This window comes from Rhamphochromis longiceps, linkage group LG5 (assembly GCF_057381845.1).
Source record: "Rhamphochromis longiceps isolate RC_006_pf linkage group LG5, R_longiceps_female_GT1.1, whole genome shotgun sequence".
In the NCBI taxonomy this organism is placed as follows: domain Eukaryota; kingdom Metazoa; phylum Chordata; class Actinopteri; order Cichliformes; family Cichlidae; genus Rhamphochromis; species Rhamphochromis longiceps.
Genome location: NC_140561.1, coordinates 41,116,072 through 41,137,728, shown reverse-complemented (window position 1 = coordinate 41,137,728; position 21,657 = coordinate 41,116,072). Strand labels below are relative to the sequence as shown.

Sequence of the window (21,657 nt, the reverse complement as noted above, 5' to 3'; positions counted from 1 at the left end):
ACACTGTCAGGGTCAGAGGTTTGAGTCCCAGTGGAGCGACTGTGCTGAGCATTTAAGAAGCTGCACAAACCTTCAGTGTGTTCGTCTCATCCCTGCCTCGTTAGTATATGCTGGTTTGGTAGGTGCTCTGCAGATTAAAACTCGAGACTTTCAGGAGGGAAATGCAGATATTGTGTTTGGGTTTGTTGGGAATCATTCCAAGACAAATCCTACCGTTTCAGAGCTGAACTGTAACATATACTGCTGTACTACTCACACACAGCTGTACTCACAGCGTGGAAATACTGTACAGAGCAGCCTGTGTGTATATCTGTCACTGCCCTTCACTTCTTTGGACAATTTGTCACCTAACGTCTCGTCTGCAGGACCTGAGGGACTTTAAGGCTCACATTTGTCACAACACTGAATGAAAAAAAAAAAACAGTTAATGACAGATCATCTTCTGATCAATGATTTAGGGCAGAGGTATCCAAAACGTACTTCCTGTTCTGGATTGTTCCGGATTGTTCAGGCCGTCAGCGAAGGCACCAACATTTCTCTTTATTTTTTGGACTTGATGAGCCGTGGCACTGCCGATGGTCTCCACAAATGTTCCCGAGACTGGATGTCAGGACAAGATGTCCTTAGGCGGCAGCGTGTGGCCCGTTGGGTCATAACAAAAACAAGAGGTCTCTCCCTTTCGAGCCTCTCCATACACAGCAAATCCAGCATGTCCAAATTAACACTGTCGGATTTGATTTCAACACTATTAAAGTGTCTATATGGGTCCACACCAGAGAGTGTTAATTTAACTCTTTTTGGAGAGTTGGTACGTTAACTCTCATTTAGTGTTAAACACCAAATCTGTCTGGAGTTGATAATTTAACACTTGGTGTTAAGAGTTTATATATTAACTCTCAAAGAGTATTTTAGTTTAACTACATAAGAGTTATCTTCTAATTCATTCTAAAAAGCGGGAATTTTACTGTTCTGAACTTCTAGAAATTTCTTTTGGAAATAAACATTTACTAAAAAGATGCAATGGTTTTTGAAAAACATTTATTCTGAACTGTGCACCAAGATTTCAAAACATTTTCTGAAAGATGTAACAGTATACATGTTCTCACTTTCATTAGAATTTTGTTTATCAAAAGGTCTGACATGGCAAATGCAAATAACAGCATTCTCATCACTTATTTCTTCAATACAATATGCATGTCCTTCATTCATCCCTTTGTGGAACTGCAACGCACTTCTGCTCTCCCCCATATTCCATCTTCACAAGCATATCCTGTGTGGAGATTGAATAAAAATTAGTTGACACTAATTAATGGCACAAATAATCCAGTAAACAATTGCAGCACAGTAAAAAAGAAAAAGGAATCCTCTTTGAGCCATTACTTGTGTAAAGTATTTTCCCAAAAGACAAAGACACAGGCAACAGGTAATACTGAACTAAATGTAAAACCTCAACCTTTTTCATTTTTACCTAAACCGTGTGCACAAAACTCTGGAGGGATCTATGCTAACGTAGAATCCAGTCAGGACGTCTGCTACTGCTGTTTGCTCGCTTTTTTTATGGGCGATCGTTTTCAGGCTTCAAGTAGCACCATTATACCAACATTTCACATTCTACACATTGTTTTAGGTGTATTTGACCAAAGGTTTGACTGAAAATTCACATGCAAGCTTTTTTTCAAGGCTGTGGTATTTGCCCGCAAACAATACCTTTCAGCTAGCTAAAACAGAATATTATGCTATCACCGAGCAACATGGCTAATGCCTTTCACACAGCTTTGTCTCAACTCCAAAGAGCCACAGAAGTAAAAGCTCATAATAATAATTGAAACAATCTTTGAAAAAATGACTTACCAAGCATGGCAAACAACTCAAATATGTAGAGCAAAATGTTCTGAAACGGCTTCACTTCAGCTTCGATTGGAGCCGTGCTGGGGGCGGAGTCTGTGAATTTACTCTGTTGGTGTCATAGCCCCTGTAGGAGTTCAGAGTTAAGAGGTCAAGAGTTAATGTTTCCATTGTAACACCTCCAGATTTGACAGAGAAACACTCATTTTTAACACTCGATTTTAACTACTATCATTTTACACCTCAGAGTTAGATTAAAAGAATGTGACTCTGCTTAGAGTAAAATTAACTCTACTTTTGCAAGAAGACTATTAACACCAAAACATTTAACACTTTTGAATTTGCTGTGTAGTAGTTCAGGTTTATTGTTATGCAAGAGCCTGTTTTAAACATAAAACTCAAAAAAGCCTTAACCTTGAAAACAGGTGATAGGAAAGATCCTCCTGAGATCCCGCCTGGTCATTTATGTCCTCTGCTTTTGACACTTGTTTTGGTCTATATCTTTGTACTCGTTTGAGCTACCCTACCAAGTCCTGATGTACTAAATAAAGCACATCCCGGGGTTTCCATTGATATCTCATGTGTCTGGTTGGTGTAATTTTGCTCCAAAGATGCATTTTGCATGTTTAGGCAGCAAATTAGAATCTAAAAAATGTTAAACATAAAAATTTGCCACACATGAGGAAGATCTCAGCTGTCTGTTTGGCAGATAAATGTACTTTTTGACTTTTTTCTTGGCAGAATCAGCAGCATTTATGTTATCGATCTGAACTGATTGAACTTTATGAAACCTTGATCATGTGTAGGAGTTTAAATAAAACTTATCATCCTTATTTTGGGGCAAAGTGGCCAAAATTGTGTTAGTTTTAGAAATGATTGCTTAGGCTTTCTGGCAACTTAGTTACAGGCTTCAAAATCAACGTTGACTAACAAGTGGCCCCACCCAATGCCAGGGGCAGCCAATCAAAACAAAGTCAGCTGAAAGGGGGAGGGTCTAAAGCAGGGGTGTCCAACTCTAGGCCTCAGGGGCCGGTGCTCTGCGGGTTTTGATCCAACACAGCTGATTTAAATGGCTAAATGACCTCCTCAACATGTCTTGAAGAAGCCTGGTAATGAACTAATCATTGGATTCAGGTGTGCTGACCCAGGGTGAGATCTACAACCTGCAGGACACCCTCAAGGCCTGGAGTTCCCCACCCCTGAGCGATGGGATGTGGAGCTCCACCCACAGTATAAGTCAAATCAGCATTGTTTTGGTAGGTCCGTAGCAGACAGATATCCACGTCTCTGTCTGACACACGCACACACTATGCAGAGCCACATACGTCGCAGATTAGCTTGTTATTTTTGAAGGTGAGGAACAAAGGTGGTGACATGAATGGAGACTTAATGGTGCTGCAGGTTACAAGATGGGGAGGAAGCCACAATAATCAGGTCCCATTCTCTCTTTAGTTTTTAATCCAGCCTGAACTGTTGTTAATTATCGCAGCACCTCCTGAACCCGGCCTCGCCACAATGGCTGCTTAATGAGAGCACAGGTGATTGGAGAGGCATGTGCTCATGCACGGCAATAACTACCAGGAGGGCATTCATCACTGATTAGGCTGCGCTTTGCATCTAGCTACATCACGGAGGTGCCGGTAATCACAGTGGAGACCACGCTCGAGGGTATAATGGCTTTAAAAAAGTACCTGAAAACTTTTCTTCACAGTGGTGTAATTAAGAAATATAATTAAGGGTAAAATAGAGCCATTATTATATACAGGGAGTGCATAAAGATGAGATATAAACACATACATGCTGATGAGACGTGAGCGCCGTGATGTATAATTCAGTTCTTCTGTTGATCCTTCATACAGCGAACGTTTCCTATAAATACATTTCAGCTTTGGCGTTTCGCCTGTGAACACAGACTCTAATTATCTCACTGTTCACATTTCTCTGCATTTCAGTAGAAGCTCATCAAACAGCACCATTACTTTGTGATCTATGGACAGCACTGTATTATTCACAGTATTTATGCCAGCATGCTTTGCTCTATCATATGGAAACATGTTGTGGTTCAGCTCTTGGATTTTTAGTCTTTCGGTGTAAAATTCTCCTGCTGTTGGTATAAAATGAACAAATCTCACGTTTGTTTTCTCAGCAGCAGATTCCTGCTTTCTTTAGCTGCGTCTGCATGCAGAACGTCACTTCCTGTCGCCGTGCGTTCAAACCAAGTCTGAAGAGTTTGAGCTGCACAGCCACAAATGCTGAAGCTGTGTAGCATGAATAGATGTTCACCGCGTTCATTTTAGATAATATATTCAAATTATGCACAATCAAGCTGCTTCATCAAAGCCTCCGGCGGGATTTTCACTGTTTTATTGGCTCGACTGTTTTCTGGTAAATTTGTGGTGTTTGTTTCTTTCATGTCTTATTTACTTTTCCTTTCTTTTTCATGTAAGATTGACAAATTTTTTTTTTTTTTTAGTCCATTTACCAGTTTTTTTTAATATAAATTTGCCAGTTTCTTCTTGTCAATTTTGGTATTTTAAAATCTAACTTTGCTAACCCACCAGCATAACCTTGCCAGCACTGCTGCCTGTGGCAGCTGTGACTCCTCTCTCCTATAAACAAGAGGACTTAAATGGGACTGCAGTGATCCAGATCAACTGTAGTCTCTCTCTCGCTCTGTGTGACTCAGGTTTAGCAACTGCGGCACGATGCACTAGATTTTTCTTCTAAAGTTGCAAGTTATCAATTTACCACTTTTTATGAAAATCTGCCTTTTTTATTGTAAGTTGTAAGCTTTCCAGTCCTTTTCTTGAGACTGTGCCAGTTCTGCTTTGCTTTTGGCAAACTGACATGTTTAGTCACGCCGCGAGAGGCCAAGTTCGGATGCTCAGCTGGTTGCATCGGCTCATACCAATTAACTTTAAAGTTTAAAATGAAAAACAAAACATAAAAACAGGTTTGCTTTTCACATTTCCATCAATCTGGGTTTTTCTGAAAATCACGAGGAGCCAGGAGCTGGGCAGGTTCGAGAGCCCCGGCCCAAACTCTGCTTACATAAAGTGTATCTTTTAATCACTCTTCCATCGTTGCCGGTTGTTCAGTGCCAATATGCAGTTTTATCATCAGCTGAATTCCAGAGCTCGGACTGATTTCCATTTTTCGGCATCACACGGGAGCCCGGCGGCACACCTCCTCTTCCCTGCAGCACCTGCCTCTGCCTTCGGTGCAGCACACACTACAAAGTTCTTCTCCTCGCCTTGAAATCCCTGCACAGTACGGCCCCCTCCCTTCATATCCACTCTCCTCCGTCCCCGCACAGCCCGGCCCATCTGCTCTCCCCTCCTCCCAGCGGCTCGCCTCCATGGATGACAGGGCTTTCAGTGCTGCTGGCCCACCGCTCCGCGATGCCTCAGGGTCTGCGCCAGCGCACATCTGTTGCTTCTTCAAAGGTGCGACTGCAAACACATCTTTGTAGAGCAGCTCCCCTTTCAGCTTCTTAATCTGCACGAAGAAAATGTATCCGGCTCGCCTCACACGTCCTCCTGTCACCAGTTCCTTTCTGCTCTTTCAGCTTTTAGGAGCTTTTCTTTATTCGTTTACTTAATTCAGTGTAATTTGTACAATAGCAGCACGCTTGAATGACCAGTATTAACAAATACAATTTTAAAAAAATGTATTTATACCCTAAAGCCATGAAAACATTAAGATACTTGGATCAGGAACCATCACTTCATCCTTTAATCATGAGTTATTGTTAATCTCTGACTCTCTTCCACATCTTTGTCCTGTCTCCATCCCGGAGCTCCCAGCCAAGTGCTCGCTCAGAGAGGACTGTTGATTGTTGGCTTTTCCTTACAATATAAAGTCTCTGAGGTGGGAATTAAATCCTTCACATGGATGTCCTTCCATGAGTTGTTGGACATCATCTGGGAAGATCTCTGAAGTTACATTGCCAATAAAAATATTTTATTACAGGAAAAACCTTCATAAATGTCACCTCCTGTGGATGTTACTGGAAAGTTTGTGCTGAATCTGTCATAAATAAATCAGAGTGAAGAAAGGATGCGTGCTTTTTAAAATGTATTTACGGACCATATAATCTCTTTTGACACTGGTAATAAAAATGTTTTGCATGAAAAAGTGTTGCACTTCTAAAAACTCAGGCTTAATAAAACCAACAGGAGTGTCTGCAGATGTTTTCATTAGAGCGCTGTCAGGTTAAAGACAGACTAAAAGTTCAGGAGGAAGTAGATGTGTGAAAACGGCTCCAATCAAAAGCACTTAGGCTATGATTTGATTTCACAAACCTTCTTCTTCTTCTTTTGTCCCTCGCTGGCGCTCGGCAAGGAGGTATTGCACGAAGCCAATACGTCGCTGTGGGTGCCGCAGGGTTTCCATCTTGATCAATGATGCACGTCCGGGCCTCGTGGTCTCTTGCCTTCACCTTTGCTTGCTCGAGGGTTAGACGTCGTTGTTTAAGATCATCTTCAGTTTGCTTGATCCAAGTCTTCTTGGGTGCATCACACTTGATTCTCCAGTGGTGGGGTGCTGCTGCTTCAAGAGGCGATATGACAGGCGATGGCTGCTCATGTGGCAGATGCGGTCGTTGCTTCCTAACCAGCTCTTGCGTTGACGGCTGCTGGTGACATTGACTACGTATCACGCTGTTGCTGAGACGATCACGGAGGGACACTCGGAGAATCTGATGTAAACAGCGCATTTGGAAGAGGTCGTGTTTGAGGATAACCCAGGTCTCCGACTCATAGAGAAGAATGGGCAACACCAGTGTACGGTACAGGCGGATTTTGGTGGTGAGGGTGAGGTTTGTCTTCTTCCAGATGCACCATCGGAGGGAGGTGAAAGTCGCCGCTGCTTGACCAATTCTTGAATGTATTTCCGCTGCTGATGCCACTTTCTTTTGTTGCACCAGAGAGCCGAGGTATTTGAACTCCGCACTTGTTTGATTTGCACGCCTGCAAACGATTTCACAAATAATTAACTTAAAATAATCAAGCTTGTTTCTAAACTTGAGCTCAGATATAAAAAGATCAGCAACAAAAGCCGTTAAAGGAGAAATACTCGAGTCTGTGGTCACTTAGGATTTATGCAAGATTTTCAAGGACACGGGAAAGTAACACAGAGAGGAGAGAAGAGTCTCCAGATGTCTCACAGCGGTTGTAAAATATCACTGGAGCTCTACTCTGGCTCTGAGATCCAGTTTGAAAAGAGCCAACAAAGCTGAACTTGTCAGAGAAACGTCTCCATCTATCTTCATCTCCTTCCTTTGTTGGCCTTTAGGGAGCCAACAGTTTGTCTTTCTTTATTTTTTCTCTTCTGAGAGTTTTTTATCTTCAGCTTTTGATCTAAATTCTTGTGGATGTTATGAATGTTAGTTTAGTTTGTGCGTGACCTTCATTTACAGGAGAAATTCAAAAATCTGGGTTAGGTTTACTAAAGATCAGCTTTTCATTTGATTCAAGCAGATTTCCATCCCATTATTAAAGGTTGTTTTGTGTCGCAGAAGATGTTTTAATGTAGCTTTTGTATTTGATAAGAACCGATGGTGGGATTTAAACCTATCATAGTCAATCGTAAGCCCTTTGGCTACAGCCTGGCTTCATTCATGTTTGAATCATATGAGTTACCAGGATGTTAAAGGACTTGATTATAGTCCTATAGATGACTTTTGAATTTAAGGAAGAAACGTAGTTTCACACATAATCTGATTTTCATTCCACTTATTCAAACACGTCTGGATTTCACATATTTCATAAATCTAAACATGAAACTTTCTGATTGAAAATCAGAAAATATCGAACCAAAGCTGGAACGTAGGGAATTGAATTAAAGATGTGGAATTTATATTTATCTCATCATTTCAATGTAATGACACTGACAGGCGACATTACTGACACATGAATCGATGCACATCACAGCTCACATTCACCGACGTCCTCGTGTTATCGATCGTGTGGGTGAGCGGCTGATGACAACTGGCCTCGCACACATGTTGAATTTAATGAGCACTGATTGATGATCACACATTTAATTTGTCATGACGGTGATGTTTTAGTCAAAGATACATATAACATAGATCAGTGGCAGAGCCAGATTATTCCATTAGTTAGCCGGTATTGATTAGCTGATGTTATTTACTGAGCGAATGAATCGATCCATCAGTCACGTCTGCACCATGAGAGGATGTCTCATATCATGTGACACACAGGCATGTTTTAGCTTTTTGATCCCACAGTCATGTTTGCAGTGATTATTATTATCTCTGATTATTATTATCTTCTGAAGAAGCTTCTCGGATGAGAGATGAAACGTCTTCAAGTAACTTAAAGAAGTCCAGACGCTTTTCTTTGCAAGCTCCTTTGACTCTTCAGACTACAGAATCTATAATGATTTTAAGGCACTGCTATAGAAAGTTCATCGTTTTATCATCTGCTCATCAGAGAGCTACGGTGGCCCCTAGAGACAAAACACGTACAAACTCCAAAACACAACGGAAGTGCTCCAGGACACTAGGGGCAGTGTTGAGCTTCTCTCTGAGCAAAGCACACTGACTGTCAGCTAATGTCAGTTTTGACTCCACCATACACCAAGCGTTCATAGTAATGAAAAACAAATCAAACAAACAACAGTTTGCACATTAACTTTCTTATAAAGCGTGGTTGTTCTGTCCTTGCAGATGTTTCCCGCTGGTATCCAACTCCAGGTGTTTGCAACAAACTTGCTGTTTATTTTGCAAATCAAGCTGAACACTGCCCCTAGCGTCCTGGAGCACTTCTGTTGTGTTTTGTACATGCTTTGTCTCTAGGCGCCACCGTAGAGAGCTGCTGGGAGGACTGGAAACCAGCTTTTACTGGTGCTCGTACAGTCAAACTGGATTTTGATTCTCAGTTATAAAAGGTGTTTTGTTACTTTTTTTAATTGTTGAAATACCAATAACAGAAACTCTGCGTTTAGAAGCATCCATACAGCTGCAGCGCTCACTCTGTCTGTCTGGGTCCAAAGTTACAGCACAGCTATTAATAAGACTTCAGTCAGAGCTGTCATGTCCTACTGGGAACCAGTAAACTCACTTCCTGCTGACTTCTAACTCAGCTAAACCTCATCTGCTTCTTCATGGACACCTGGATGTTGAACTTTATTATAACGCCTTGAGGACGACTGTTTTCGATTCTCGGTGGTGCTTCGGTGTGTGGACCTGGATGTAGTTAACATCACAGATTAATATTCGCTCTTTAGCGTTAAGTCTTGGACATTTTTCTCTCCGGAATCGCGACAGTGGTCTTTGCTTTACTTGACTCAGCACCATCACTGGGAATCTGCTTCCTGCTCTGAATCTCAAAGCACATGATCTACTGGGGGCTGGCCAAAGGCTTTTTAGCATGTTGTCAGTGCCGCTGGCTCAAAGAGAACTGGAGAAAAACAAGCAGTGCTGACAGCAATAAGCTGCTGATTACTGAGCAAGTCCTCGCTAACCTAAGCACGAGCAACACAAGTTCACAATATTAGTTCACATTATTATTAATCTAAGAGGAGCCACGTTTGATCTGTCGAGTCCAGCAGGTCAGCTCCGCCCAGCCGCTTCACCTGGGGAGATGAGATGTTATCTGCCTTTCTCCTCCTCCCTTTTTATTCCAGATAAATGTTGCATGTTGTCGACTGCACTCGTAAGAATCTTAGCAGTGACCTTGGAGCGAGCGAAGAAGTGATTTCGTGAGCGTATTTGCACAGAGTAATCCCATAGATCACATTTCTGACTGCAGTTTGAGGCAGATAAACAGTCGTCTGGGCCAGATTACATTCTGAGCGTAACCTTGCCAGCACTGCTGCCTGTGGGAGCTGTGACTCCTCTCTCCTATAAACAAGAGGACTTAAAAGGGATTGCAGTTATCCAGATTAACTGTAGTCTCTCTCTCGCTCTGTGTGACTCAGATTTAGCAACTGGTGGCACGATGCAGACTTGCTTACCTCAGTTTAGCTGTATTTAATTTGCTTTGGAGGAGCTTTATTAAAGAGCCACTTTTAAACACCTCATGTCCTCACATTGGATGCAGTTACCTTTCACCCCGCGGGAAGAAGCGCTCCGGACCACGGATCGGCAAAAGCTCCTGACAGAGTCTGGGAAATGAGTCTGAGGCGTCAGCCCAAAGGTGTCCAAAGGCGTGAGGAGCTTAACTCACGATGCCCACACTCGCACTCAGCGGCCTCTTCGACCGACAGGCAGCTGTAGTCACTCCTGTCCAACAGATGGTAGAGTTACTGTAACTGTGAGATTTGGTACTAAGACAAGTATTTGTGTTGGTAAAGTCCTGCATTCACCAGCTGTGTTCCACAGATAAGCATAAATCGTTTGACTACTTTAATAAATCTCAAGTCAAGTCAAGTCAAGTGGCTTTATTGTCATTCCAACCACGTGCAGCGGTACAGTACAGTGTGTCTCTAAGACCACGGTGCTACATATGACACACACAGGACTGCAAGTGTGCAAAAACTGCAACAACAAACAAAAGAAAGACAACAGAAAAGTGCAACAATGACAAAAGACGGAGCACTGTGCAAAAAGTAACTAAATGAATGAAGATGTGTGAGATTGTGCAGCTCTCCAACCCAACACTGGCTTCACTCGTCATTCCTTCTCCAAATGAGGATGAGGATGCTCTCACAGCACCTCAGCTGGATCAGCTCTCAGGATGTTGGGTTTAATGTCTTAATCTTTAATATCTATTAATTAAACCCAACATCTGCCAGGTGACCGTGTAGGGTTAGAGCTGTGGTTTGCTTGTGTTGTATGTTTTCTGACTCTCACAGCACATTTACTGTCCATTTTGGTCTCCTAGTTCTTTGGTCATAAGCTTTTCTGTTTGGCGTACGTTGACTGAACCCTGACACTAGATGTGTGACCAGATGGAAGTTAAAAAACACTAAATAAGGTTAATGTGGTTAGAAAACCTGCCCAGGCCTTCAAATCCCCACGTACTCGATCTGAAAGACGTGTTTTAGATAAAGCGCTTCTTATGTCGGGCTCAGCTGTCACCCTGATGTGATGCTCACCTTCAAACACACTCATTTTTTTAAAGGTTACAGATTAAACTCACTTAAAAGGAACCGACACAAACTGGTGTGAGCTTCCTGATTTCTTTCTCTTTTACCCCAGATGTCAAACTGTTCACAGCTTTTATTTTTTAATGAAAAGTTTCACTTTAAAACATAAAAGTTTAACAAAGGCCGATTTTTGTTTAGTTGCTGAATTTGAATCTTTTTGCTGACCAGAAAGACTGCTCGCTTGAGCAGCCTGAGCAGCGTAGTTAAGTGAAAGCTGAAGCAAACACCATCATTAGTCATCAAATTAAGGCAACGCTGCGGAGGAAAAAGCATCGGTGGCATTGTCCACTGGCAGGGAACGCTCACGCTAAGTAGCCCAGGCTTAAGCGGTCGAGTTGTTAAACAGGGATTGGAGGGAAGTGTAAGAGGATTGGCTGTAAGTGACCTCAGATCGCTGCCTTTGGTCTGTAACTCCACACAGTGCTGCAGCTGCCACATGGTTCATAATGAGAGGCCGTCTGGGAGGGAGGACAACATGCTGGTAAAATAAAAAGATGGTGCTGGATGACATGACGCGCACACTCTACTCTTCACAGTCAATGCAGATCTGATGAATAAACACAGGAAGCTGAACTGAAGGTCTCAAAGTACGGTCGTCTTTGTGTTTCAGTCTCAGCTATGACAGCATCAGCACATGTAACCAGGGTTAGTGAGCAGTGAAGGATTCAAATGAATTCTGAATCCCAGTGAGAGCCGCGGGACAGCAGCCAGGATCAGGCTGGTCGGACACGCTCTGTTAAAAGCAATAAGAAGCTGCTGCTGCTAAAAACTTTGGTTAAAACCACCGAAAACAGACAATAGTTTGTATTTTATACTGAAAAGAATAAAATCTTGAAGCATGCTGATGAATTCCTACAACTAAGAGAGGGACAGCAGCAAAAGATGGTGGAGCTGAAGATGTTCAGATGTTCACTGAGCAGCATGGATCAGAAATGAGTCCATCAGAGGGACAGAGAGGAGAGGCTGAGGGTTTGGACATGTGCAGAGGAGGGAGGGTGATGAAGATGGATGTAGTGAAGGAGGACATGCAGAGGGCTGGTGTGATGGAGGAGGAAGCTGGGATAGGAGGAGATGATCCCCTCTCAGAAAAAGAACAGAGAGCTTTTATTTATTTAATTTTTTTAAAGAGTATCACTCTGCTATTAAGAAACTGTGGACTTTTATTTTGAAAGTCTGCCACACAGCAGCTTCTGTCTGTTCCTGATGTAACAAATTCAAATGCAACAAATCAGCGTAGAAAACATACATAAAAATAAAAATGACTAAATGCAGTAAAAACAACGTTTTAGGTAACGAGGAAGTCCAGATTCTGCACCTCCAGTTTCTAGGAGCAACAATCATTTTATATCAGGTAAGCTCGATGTGTGTGTGTGTGTGTGTGTGTGTGTGTGTGTGTGTGTGTGTGTGTGTATTCCTAATGGCAGTGGCCCGTGGCACAGTGCCAATCATTCCTCACTCCCCAATTACAAAGAGCAGAGGGCTGCAGGTAATCACCATTGATCAGTGCCGTGTACACACACACACACACACACAGTGTGGGTTTGCAGCATTGATCCGCCCAGCCCAGCCTGCAGGGAAGGTGGTGTGTGTGTCGGAGAGGAGAGACAATAGAGATACACAAACAGAGACGGGCAGAAAGACAAATAAATGGACGTGACAGGCAGAGAAAAGGCAGCTTCATGCTAACTGCAGCTGAGCTGAGCGAATAACTGCAGTCACTGTCACTTTGAGAGTTTACCTTAAATGTAATATAATGAGCTTAAAAATGGCAGGCATTGTCAAAGATGAAACCAGCTGCTCCGAGGCTTTTCGTCCCGTGACCTCGCACAGAGAGCCGGGTGGAGCTGGATGCCATCCTCACGTTTCAGGGCTCTGTGAGCTACTCCACCAAGCTGAGCCATGTCTGCTTTAAACTGGCTTCATTTTGGCTGATTACAGTTGTGGGTCACGCTGTACTTTATGGAAATAAGCTGTGCATTTATTTCGCATTAGAAAAAACTAGAAATAAATCATTCTTTATCAGAAAAAAGCAGCACAGTCCCTACCCTAATTACACACCTTACGGTCTAATTAGAAACCTGATAAAGTGCCATTAGATCCTAAATATATGCCAGATTGTATTTAGCCTGGATAAAAGTGAGACTCAGAGGACAATACTTTAGTCTTTATTTACCGTAGTTTTTCCTCACAGCAGGATCATTCGTCGCTAACTAGAAGAAAACTGTGTTGTTAGCTTCGACTGAACCACACAGGCTCACACGCTAAGAATGATGGGTAATCCACTGCAGCCCTTACATCTGCAAAAGGTGTTTGGGCTTGTGAGCTGTGATTCTTCTGATCCACCAGGCAAAGGAGCAGCGATATGCAGCGTTCAAGCTCCACGTGTATAATCAGTTACCCATAAATCAGCGAGCGTGGCATATAATGGTGACAAAAACCAGTATGCACTTACCAGTTCATCATGAAACCAGTGTGGCAAAGCTGGCTGTTGTTCAGCAGACACGACCAAACGATCAGACAGGACTGAGCCAGAATGAGCGAGGGAACATCGCGGATCAGAACACAAGATCATGAAAGCCTAAAACCTGCACTGCCACCAGGGGGCGATATCTGTGGCTCCAGAAAAGACTTTCTGGGAAAATGGCAGTGAGGGGAACATTTTTGGGTTCAGCTCCTGACACTTGAGTTCATTTTCTCTATTTTAGTCATTCTGGGAGGATTACGCAGTCCAGCCCATCCTCACTCATCACTTCCTGTTTGAAAACATCAAGACGATGCGTGATGTCATTAAACAGGGTCAGGGGAAATGAGTTGATGATGTATTTTGTAAGGACGACGCCAGCTTGTCTGCAAACACACTTTACGCTCCGAACTAGAAGTTACAACACAAACCTGAAACAGAGCGTTCGCCTTCAAATTAAAAGTCACGTCTTCCCACTGAAACCAACACAACCGAGAATGTTTTGAACTCTCAGCGGTGCCTCTAGGATTTGTTCGCTTTGGGAATCGAGGGAGATTCAGAAAGCTGCAGAAAGCCGGCCGAGCAGCGTCTGTCTGGTAGCTTTTCCTTTTTTCCAGGACAGAGAGATGGTGGGTGTCATGGCGATCGCTGACTCTCTCCTTTCACTGTAATGTGAGCTGTGCCTGCAGGTGTGGGGAGATGGATCCATCATTAGGTAGAGTTTTGCCACCTGAGGCTGAAACCCTGAGTGTATTAAATATGAACTAAGGTCATGTTCGCCTTCAAAATGCTGACCGGTGCTTATATTTTGCTCGGTTATAGTGTGAGTGTGTGTTGTTGTGGACCGTCTGTGCAGTCGTTATGATGCTCTTTATGATTTTCCATCAGCTGGGTTGGAAATTTAAAAGATGGGTTAATAATCTCTGGAGGTTCTTTGTTTTAAATCAGGTTATTATCCCAGCTAGTCATCTGTCTGTCCACAGTCCAGAGTTTTGATCGGATGGTTTCACTTTTAGTGGAAAAAAGGTCTGAGAAGGTTTCAGAATCACAGAATATCTGTCATGGTCCGCGGCCCGGCGTCTGGGGTGCTGCTGGGATGTCCACGCCCACGAGCGTGGCTGCTAACCCCACACCTGCATCCCATCCCAGGCGATCACCAGGTGGACTATTTAATCCTGCCCTACCTGCTGCTCCATGCCAGTCCGTAGTCGCCTCTCAGCGGTAACGTACGCCTGCGGGAAAAGAACTCTTATGACAAACTCTCCATCGGACCTAACACTGTTTTTTCCCTGTGTACCCAGATCACAACTCGGCGTGTTTTTGTTTTCGAGCCACCTGCCTGTCCACCTGTCCGCCTGAGATTTGGTTCACCATCAGCTTCGCCGTCTCGACCCCTTTTTGGAGCTCCACCCCCCTCTGGTTCACTCGGCCCGGCTATCACCGTGAGACGCACACTCCACCTTCCCTCGTATGCTGCCTTTTTTCCGCACCCCAGTAATCTGTCTCTCTTTTTGTTTTACAGCCTCTCACAGCCCCGCTCTCGGCGTTCCCTGCACGGTCCCTCGGTTTCCATACGTTGTTTTTCAGGCTACCCTCACGGGACACCTTTAGTTGCAATAAAAATTACTTTCTTTATTCGCTCCTACCCTAGTGTGTGTGTTCTGCTACTGGGTCCTGCCTGCGCTCGGAACTTCGGTTCATGACAATATCTGATCTTGCAGAGCGCTCATACATAATTATATGAACTGTATATAAAGATGGAAGTAGCCGCAGTCCCAGCCTTGGTATGCTGAAACAGGACAGAGCAGATCTGACCAATAAACAGAGAGAGACACTCTTCAGCCAATGAGCACGTCCTGGATTATGTTTATTAAATCATAATAAGACTGAGGCCATAAACTCATCAGGACAGCGTTCACTGAGGTCAGCTGCACAGAAGGCTCGTTTTCTCATAGACAACAGTCCGACTTCTTTTCACAAGCAGAGGAGTCGCCCCCAGCTGGACATTAGAGCAAATGCAGGTTTAAGACCCTTTGTGTGTGTTTTCAGACCTGGAAGCTGTGTCCATCCCTTTTATACAGTCTTGAAACCTCACTCTCTGACGCGCATGCACGTGGTTTCTGTTGCAGCAGATCCTGAGTGATTCTTTACCGTCTGAAACATGAGCAGCAGCCTCGCGGACGGCCTGTGTCATCGGTACTTCACTCACTGCTTGATCAGAAACTGCTGAGTGACATCAAGCAGCGAGTGCTATCCAAAGTAAGAAGACTGGCCTCATGATACAGACATTAGTGGTGTTATTAAAATGACATGTGGATCCATAAAGTGTCAGTGTGGCTAATGCGATGGGGCCGCTTAACGATTCAGTGAAGCGGCAGCCGAGTATTCATCACGCGTGCATTGATTTTCAGCTCCACACAGAGTCATCACCCACCGTCTTCAATAAAAACACCAATAACATTTTATACAGAGAAATATGCATGCACAGGGTGACCCCGTTTGCTCCGTGCATGCATGAGTTTTAACGTTAAAGACTCCGTGGACGATCCAGGGAAAGGCTGCATAAAGAAACAAATAAATGGAGGCTCTGAAAGCGAAGAGGGCGGCGTGGAGAATGATGTGAGTGCAGAGGAGGGCTACTGACTGCTGCTCACATCCAGTGAAAGGTTACACAAATCGATTCTCAAACAGGTCTAAACAACATGTTATCGACTCCTGTTTTCAGAGATGCATTTAAGCTTTGAGCTTCTGTCTCGCTGCAGCTCCTGTAAACAAAGGACACTCGGACGAGACGCAGCGCCGTACCTACACCTGACAAAAATCAGCACCTGCTCATTTCGAGACGTCCATCCTCTGTGTGTCACAGCTTATCATGTTCCCGGGGTCACATTTCTGTGGGATTCACAGATAGACCTCCAACCGTGAATTTCTCGGAGTATTTCAGACCTTTTATTAGTCATCTAGAGAGAACTGATTTGAGCTCAGTGTTGGAGATACCCGATGACCTACCCATTAATGACCTTTCTGTGATTTCCAAAGCGTGCCCTAAAATATGTAACAAGCCTTCAAAGGCCTCGTCTCCGTGAATGCCACAGAAATGACCGGACATGGAAGAAAGTTTTATTCTCTGATGAGAACAAATGTGACCTTGATGGTCCTGATGGTTTCCAGCGTTCATGTCTGGATCTTTGATTTCTGATTTGGGGGTTTACGGGTGTTTTCGGAGGTGCGCTCCTAAACTTTTGATCAGCTGTGTTTTGTCTCTCTCCCATTTCTTCTTGTTGCATGTTGAAACTCTACTTGGAGCCTTGTTAAGATCCAACCATGCAAAATAGGATTTTTTGTCATTTTTCAAGTGGTCTTAAACTTCTGATCGGGATTGTATTGTATCAATAAATGACTCTTCAGCTATGAGTTTGATAGCAGTAGGAAGTTTTGAAGTGTTTTCTCAGTTGGCCGGTTGATTCTTTGGTTTGCTGAAAGGAAACAGAGAGAAATGCTGATGAGTTACTGACAGCTGAGGAATCTAATAGCTGAAGAGCCAGAGAAAACGCCGGCCTCTGTTTTTGTTCTGAGGAACGAACGCGCTGACACGATAAAGCTGCCGACCGCTCTGCGGGCGGGTCTGAGAGCCGCTGACCCCCACCCCCTTATCATGTGAGTCATTAAGCCAAGCCACCATCAGGTGAGCCTGGTCGAAGTGTGAGCGGGGCCTGAGTGCTCCAGTTGGATGTAGATGGTCATCTTGGTTTTTCTCTCAAACTACCCGTGTTCTCGGTGTAGCGAGCGTAAGAATCCCCCAAAGATAAATGTACTGGCATAAGTGGCATGATAAACAGGAAAGCACTCATACGTGAGGAGGTGCACCGGGGGGTGGCTGGCAGCGGCGTTGCCTCACTCTCAGCAGGGCAGGTTGGATCATGAAGCCAGCTCAGCCTCTGTTTACTTCCCCCGGGTGAGAATGCTTCATTCAGCCTCCTCCGTGACTCTGGAAAGTCCCTTTGTAGGAGTCGACTCACACTCGGCGCATGTGTGCAAATAATCCATTCATTCACTGCATTCTGCGGAGCATTAAATTGAATACTTTTAGCTATTAAAATCCTTTCCTTCCTTGCTCTCGTACTGATGCACTGCGTGTAAATATTATTTGCATTAATGCAACGATGGTCGTCGCCGTTGCCGCAGCCTCCACGGTTCAGATTTCTCCTTCTTCTGCTTCTCTGCCACAGATGGAAGGAAGACGGAGTGTTTAATCTGCATGCACATGTGCAGAGTAAACACAACCCCGTGACCTACAGCGCACACACACACACACGCACACGGTCCTGCGGCTCGTTTAAATGCCCCTCTGGAAAATGCTGTGTAATGAGAGGATCCATAAAAGGAGACATTCGGCTTTAAAAGTGAATTAGGTAATTTCACACGTTGCCGCTTGCAGTGAGAACAGGTGAGAGAAAGTGGAAGACTTCAGGTCACAGACGTGGATGTCGCAGTGTGACACATTAGCCTAAGAGTCTATTAAAACTGGGGAGAAAGGGCTGATTAGCACACAGCACGCCGACTGCACGAGGATTAATGACACGGCGAATGATGCACGCGATAAAGTCACATGAATGGATGTTTCCTTTGCCCACAGCGAAGAATCTCAGAGCAGACTTTGTTATTGTCTGTCTTCATTGTAACTGGGTCACCAGATATTACTTTCTACATGAACCCCCTGCTTTAGGCTCTGTGAGGCCACTGAGACAGCGCGAGGTTTTCCAAGCCATCGCTCCCTCGTCTCGTCTCATTTGCTGTGTTGTTACCATCAGAGGAGCAACACAAGAACCACATTCACCTGCAAACCAGCGAAACCTGATGCGATGACTCATAATGAGAGAAAAACTGCATTAGCAGAGCGCTCGCTGCTGCTTTAAACTTCCTTGGATTTTGATCTTGACTGATGGCAACATGCAGCTCAGCAGTGCGACACTATGACCTCAGCGCGGTGTGTGCAGTAGCATCCGTGCATGTCTGTGTTAAACCGTGTGACAGACATTTCACAACAACGGATACACGATGATGTACCTGATGTTGGTGACGACTGTAAAACTCAAACACACACCGGCCTTCAGTCCCGTTTCTCACAGACTTTACAACCAACGCTCTCCCGGTGACCTCGCAGCAGACTCCTGCGACCTGCGTGAGCCTCACACTTTGTTTGGAAGGACTGCATCAGTAAGTTGTGCACCTGTTTAACGTTAATGCGATGCATTAAAAAACTCTCAAATTCTTTTCCGACTGTGTCGTCAGTACGACTTCACACATCAGGGTGTGTGAGACAGATGCTGTCCACTGCACAACGATTTATTTACCAAAAAATATTTGCAAAAATCAAAAAACTCAACTCCAAAGTTAACTCGGTGCAAATACACAAAACTGAACTTAAACCAACAAAAATGAAGGTGACGTGCGCTCAGCTATTTCTTCTCTTATCAACAACTTATGATGCTGAACTTTATGAGCAATACAAACATTCCAAGGTGTAGTCGATAAATATCACAACAAAACATCCATTTCTCAACAAACAATGCTAAAACTGACTTTATTAAATTCTCCCCCTTCTGCCCCCGGTGCCTTCCTGTGGCCTCAGACTAAACAGGAAGCTATAAATACAGGAAGTGAAGCTGCACTTCCTCCTTTAGCTCCTGAAACACAGGCAAGTAAGGTGAATTCAACGAAGTAGACAACTAACAGTTAAAACAAATAACATGTTAACTTAACAAACTTGTCAGAGTTGATTTTAACCAAGATGTTACACAATCTGTAAAAGTGCAAAACATGAACAAACACGGGATAATTAATGTTTGCAAACTACAGGATAAAAGTAATGTGTGGCCAAGTTCAAAACAGGAACGTTAACTAAGAAAAGCGAGCTGCAAATATGGACAGAGTGTGTTCTCGCCCACTTTGTCACAGGGCGGATCAGCGTGAGTAACGAGTAACTGCACTGGAAGCCACATTAATCTTCACACTCAGGCATAAACTGTCACAAACACCTGAGCAGAGTGAAATGAGGTGGCGTCGGGGTCGTGTGGTCTAAGCTGCAGGTTTGGAAGCTGTTTGCAGATCAGATCAACATTAAAGATTCAAACGCCTCCTCACGTTCACGTTGTCGGGAGCAAAGACAGAACTGGATTTTCCTTTTACTCACAGATGTTTAAAGAGCAGCTCTGCTTGAAACCGTGGAGGTGTGTGGTGAAAGCTGCACCGGCACTCTTACCACGTCCTCGCAACAATCTCACCTCATTAACTTTCACACCTAATGACTGAGCGGGTCAATGATGTCGCCTGCGTCACTGTTACTCTCCCGCCGACGTGTCCCTCTCCATCGGGCTGATCAATGTGCGCCCTGAAGTTCCACAGCAGACGTCTCCTGTTTTCACATTCCTGCAGCCAACGTTGCCCGAGGGGCTGATTTTAGATAGGACCCCTCCTCGGTGGGAAGAGTGGATCAATGGCGTGACTTTGCACGTTCATCTGTAATTGGATGACTTCACTGACCTGGCCTGTGTGGCCTGAGGACAAAGGGAGGGTGTCAGGAGCGCACGGGTGCAGTCTCGTGGTCAGGTTACATACTTTGACACAAACCTGTCCTGACAGCGACCACGAAACCTGCACATTCATGTCAAGAGTATTTTTATGACCAGTTCATGAGTCCTAAATCTTAAAACATGCAAACTCAAGAAATCACAAGAGTTTTCTTCAACGTGTTGGTGGGAAGGATAAAGTTGGCAGTGTGGTTGTGCACGAGCTGCATCAGTCTCTGTGAGGGCAGTGATTAGGTTAGGAGCTAGGAGCCAATTGTATCTACAGATAGTTATTGATCCTGCAACAGGTGCTGAAGGAATGTGTGTGTGTGTGTGCTCGCTCGCTGGTGTTCAGGATTCCTTCTATTTATGGATCCCTGGCACTCGAATGCTTAGGCTGCTGCCCCCGCGACCCGGCCTCGGATAAGCGGTTGAAGATGGATGGATGGATGGATGGCACTCGAATGCCTCGGTGTGTTTGCATGAGTGCAGAGTTACCTCAGAGACTGTGTGTGTGTGTGTGTGTGTGTGTGTGTGTGTGTGTGTGTGTGTGTGTGTGTGTGTGTGTGTGTGTGTGTGTGTGTGTGTGTGTGTGTGTGTGTTTGAGCCTGCTGGGAGCTGAGGGCCAAGACGGGGGCATTAGCTGGTGACATCTACAGCCGCGGCGTCATCCGTCAAAGCCCTGCTTGATCTCTGGCTCTTTAATTTGCTAATTAGGCCACGAGACCCCTGTTTGTTTCCAAAGACCCCTGTTAGATACTCATCACTTTTACAAGATAATTCCCAGACAGCCTGGCACGCTGCTCACACCCCAGCTGGAAATCAGTCGCTCCTCGGCACATGCTGGCATTCCTTCAGCTCTCGGCAAAGACAGAAGTCCTGGAGGAGAGAGAGTCTCTGAATTCACATGTTTGTTCTCAAAGCCATTTTAAACCTGCAGGCAGGTATTTGTGTTGTGGATGCTGATATGAAGACAGGTAAGGACAAGCACAGCTGTGGTGGTGGGCGTGATCCCTCAGTTTAACTCTGGAATGTCAGAGGCAGTTCAGAGCGGGTTGTTATAATTCCTTATTATCAGGTTGTCCTAAAAGCTTCCGGAAAAGCTTTCAGTTCGTCCAACATGCCGCAACAGGAGTCCCAGCAGAGAATAGATGATTTAATCTGGGTATTTCCAGCCTTTGTTGGGGGGTCTGCGTGTAGCTAAAGCAAAGAGCCAGCGTTACTTAACAGAGGTCTGTGAACATGTTCCTGTTGTTTGTTCTTGCTATAGATCCAAACCTCTTTAAGAGGATATTTTTAGGCTTTTCCTTTTAATCCAAACTTGGATCTTTTGCTTACAAAAGTCAGTTTTTGTGTTCTTAAACCATGAAGTGGGATCATTGCTTTGATAAATGTCTGTATCAGCTGTATCTGTATTTCTCGTTTAATATTTTATTTATAGATTTTAAAGAAGTTTATTGTTAATTTTTAAGCTAAAAGAGATTAACAAACATGACTCCTTGTTATTTTTCAGCATGTAAACATGCTTTTGTTTCGCAGCATGAATATTTAATCGTTTCGGTATTAGCTGAAGGGGAACCATAAAACTACGAGGGCGGCTTTGGAGGGAGAAACTGATGATGAGATGAATCGAGTCTTCTTTAAAACAATCTCCCGCTGCCTGTTTGA

The 21,657-nt window shown here is 44.2% G+C and overlaps 1 long non-coding RNA gene across 1 annotated transcript; it reads right to left on the bottom strand.

Annotated features, from left to right (window-relative positions):
- Positions 1-1,028: 1,028 nt before the first annotated feature.
- On the bottom strand, positions 1,029-19,844 carry LOC146670668 (uncharacterized). The gene is made up of 4 exons (XR_014911887.1): positions 19,705-19,844; positions 9,916-10,093; positions 1,852-1,972; positions 1,029-1,270 (listed from the first exon to the last, which is right to left on the bottom strand). It is a non-coding gene; the product is annotated as an uncharacterized LOC146670668 (long non-coding RNA).
- Positions 19,845-21,657: the final 1,813 nt, after the last annotated feature.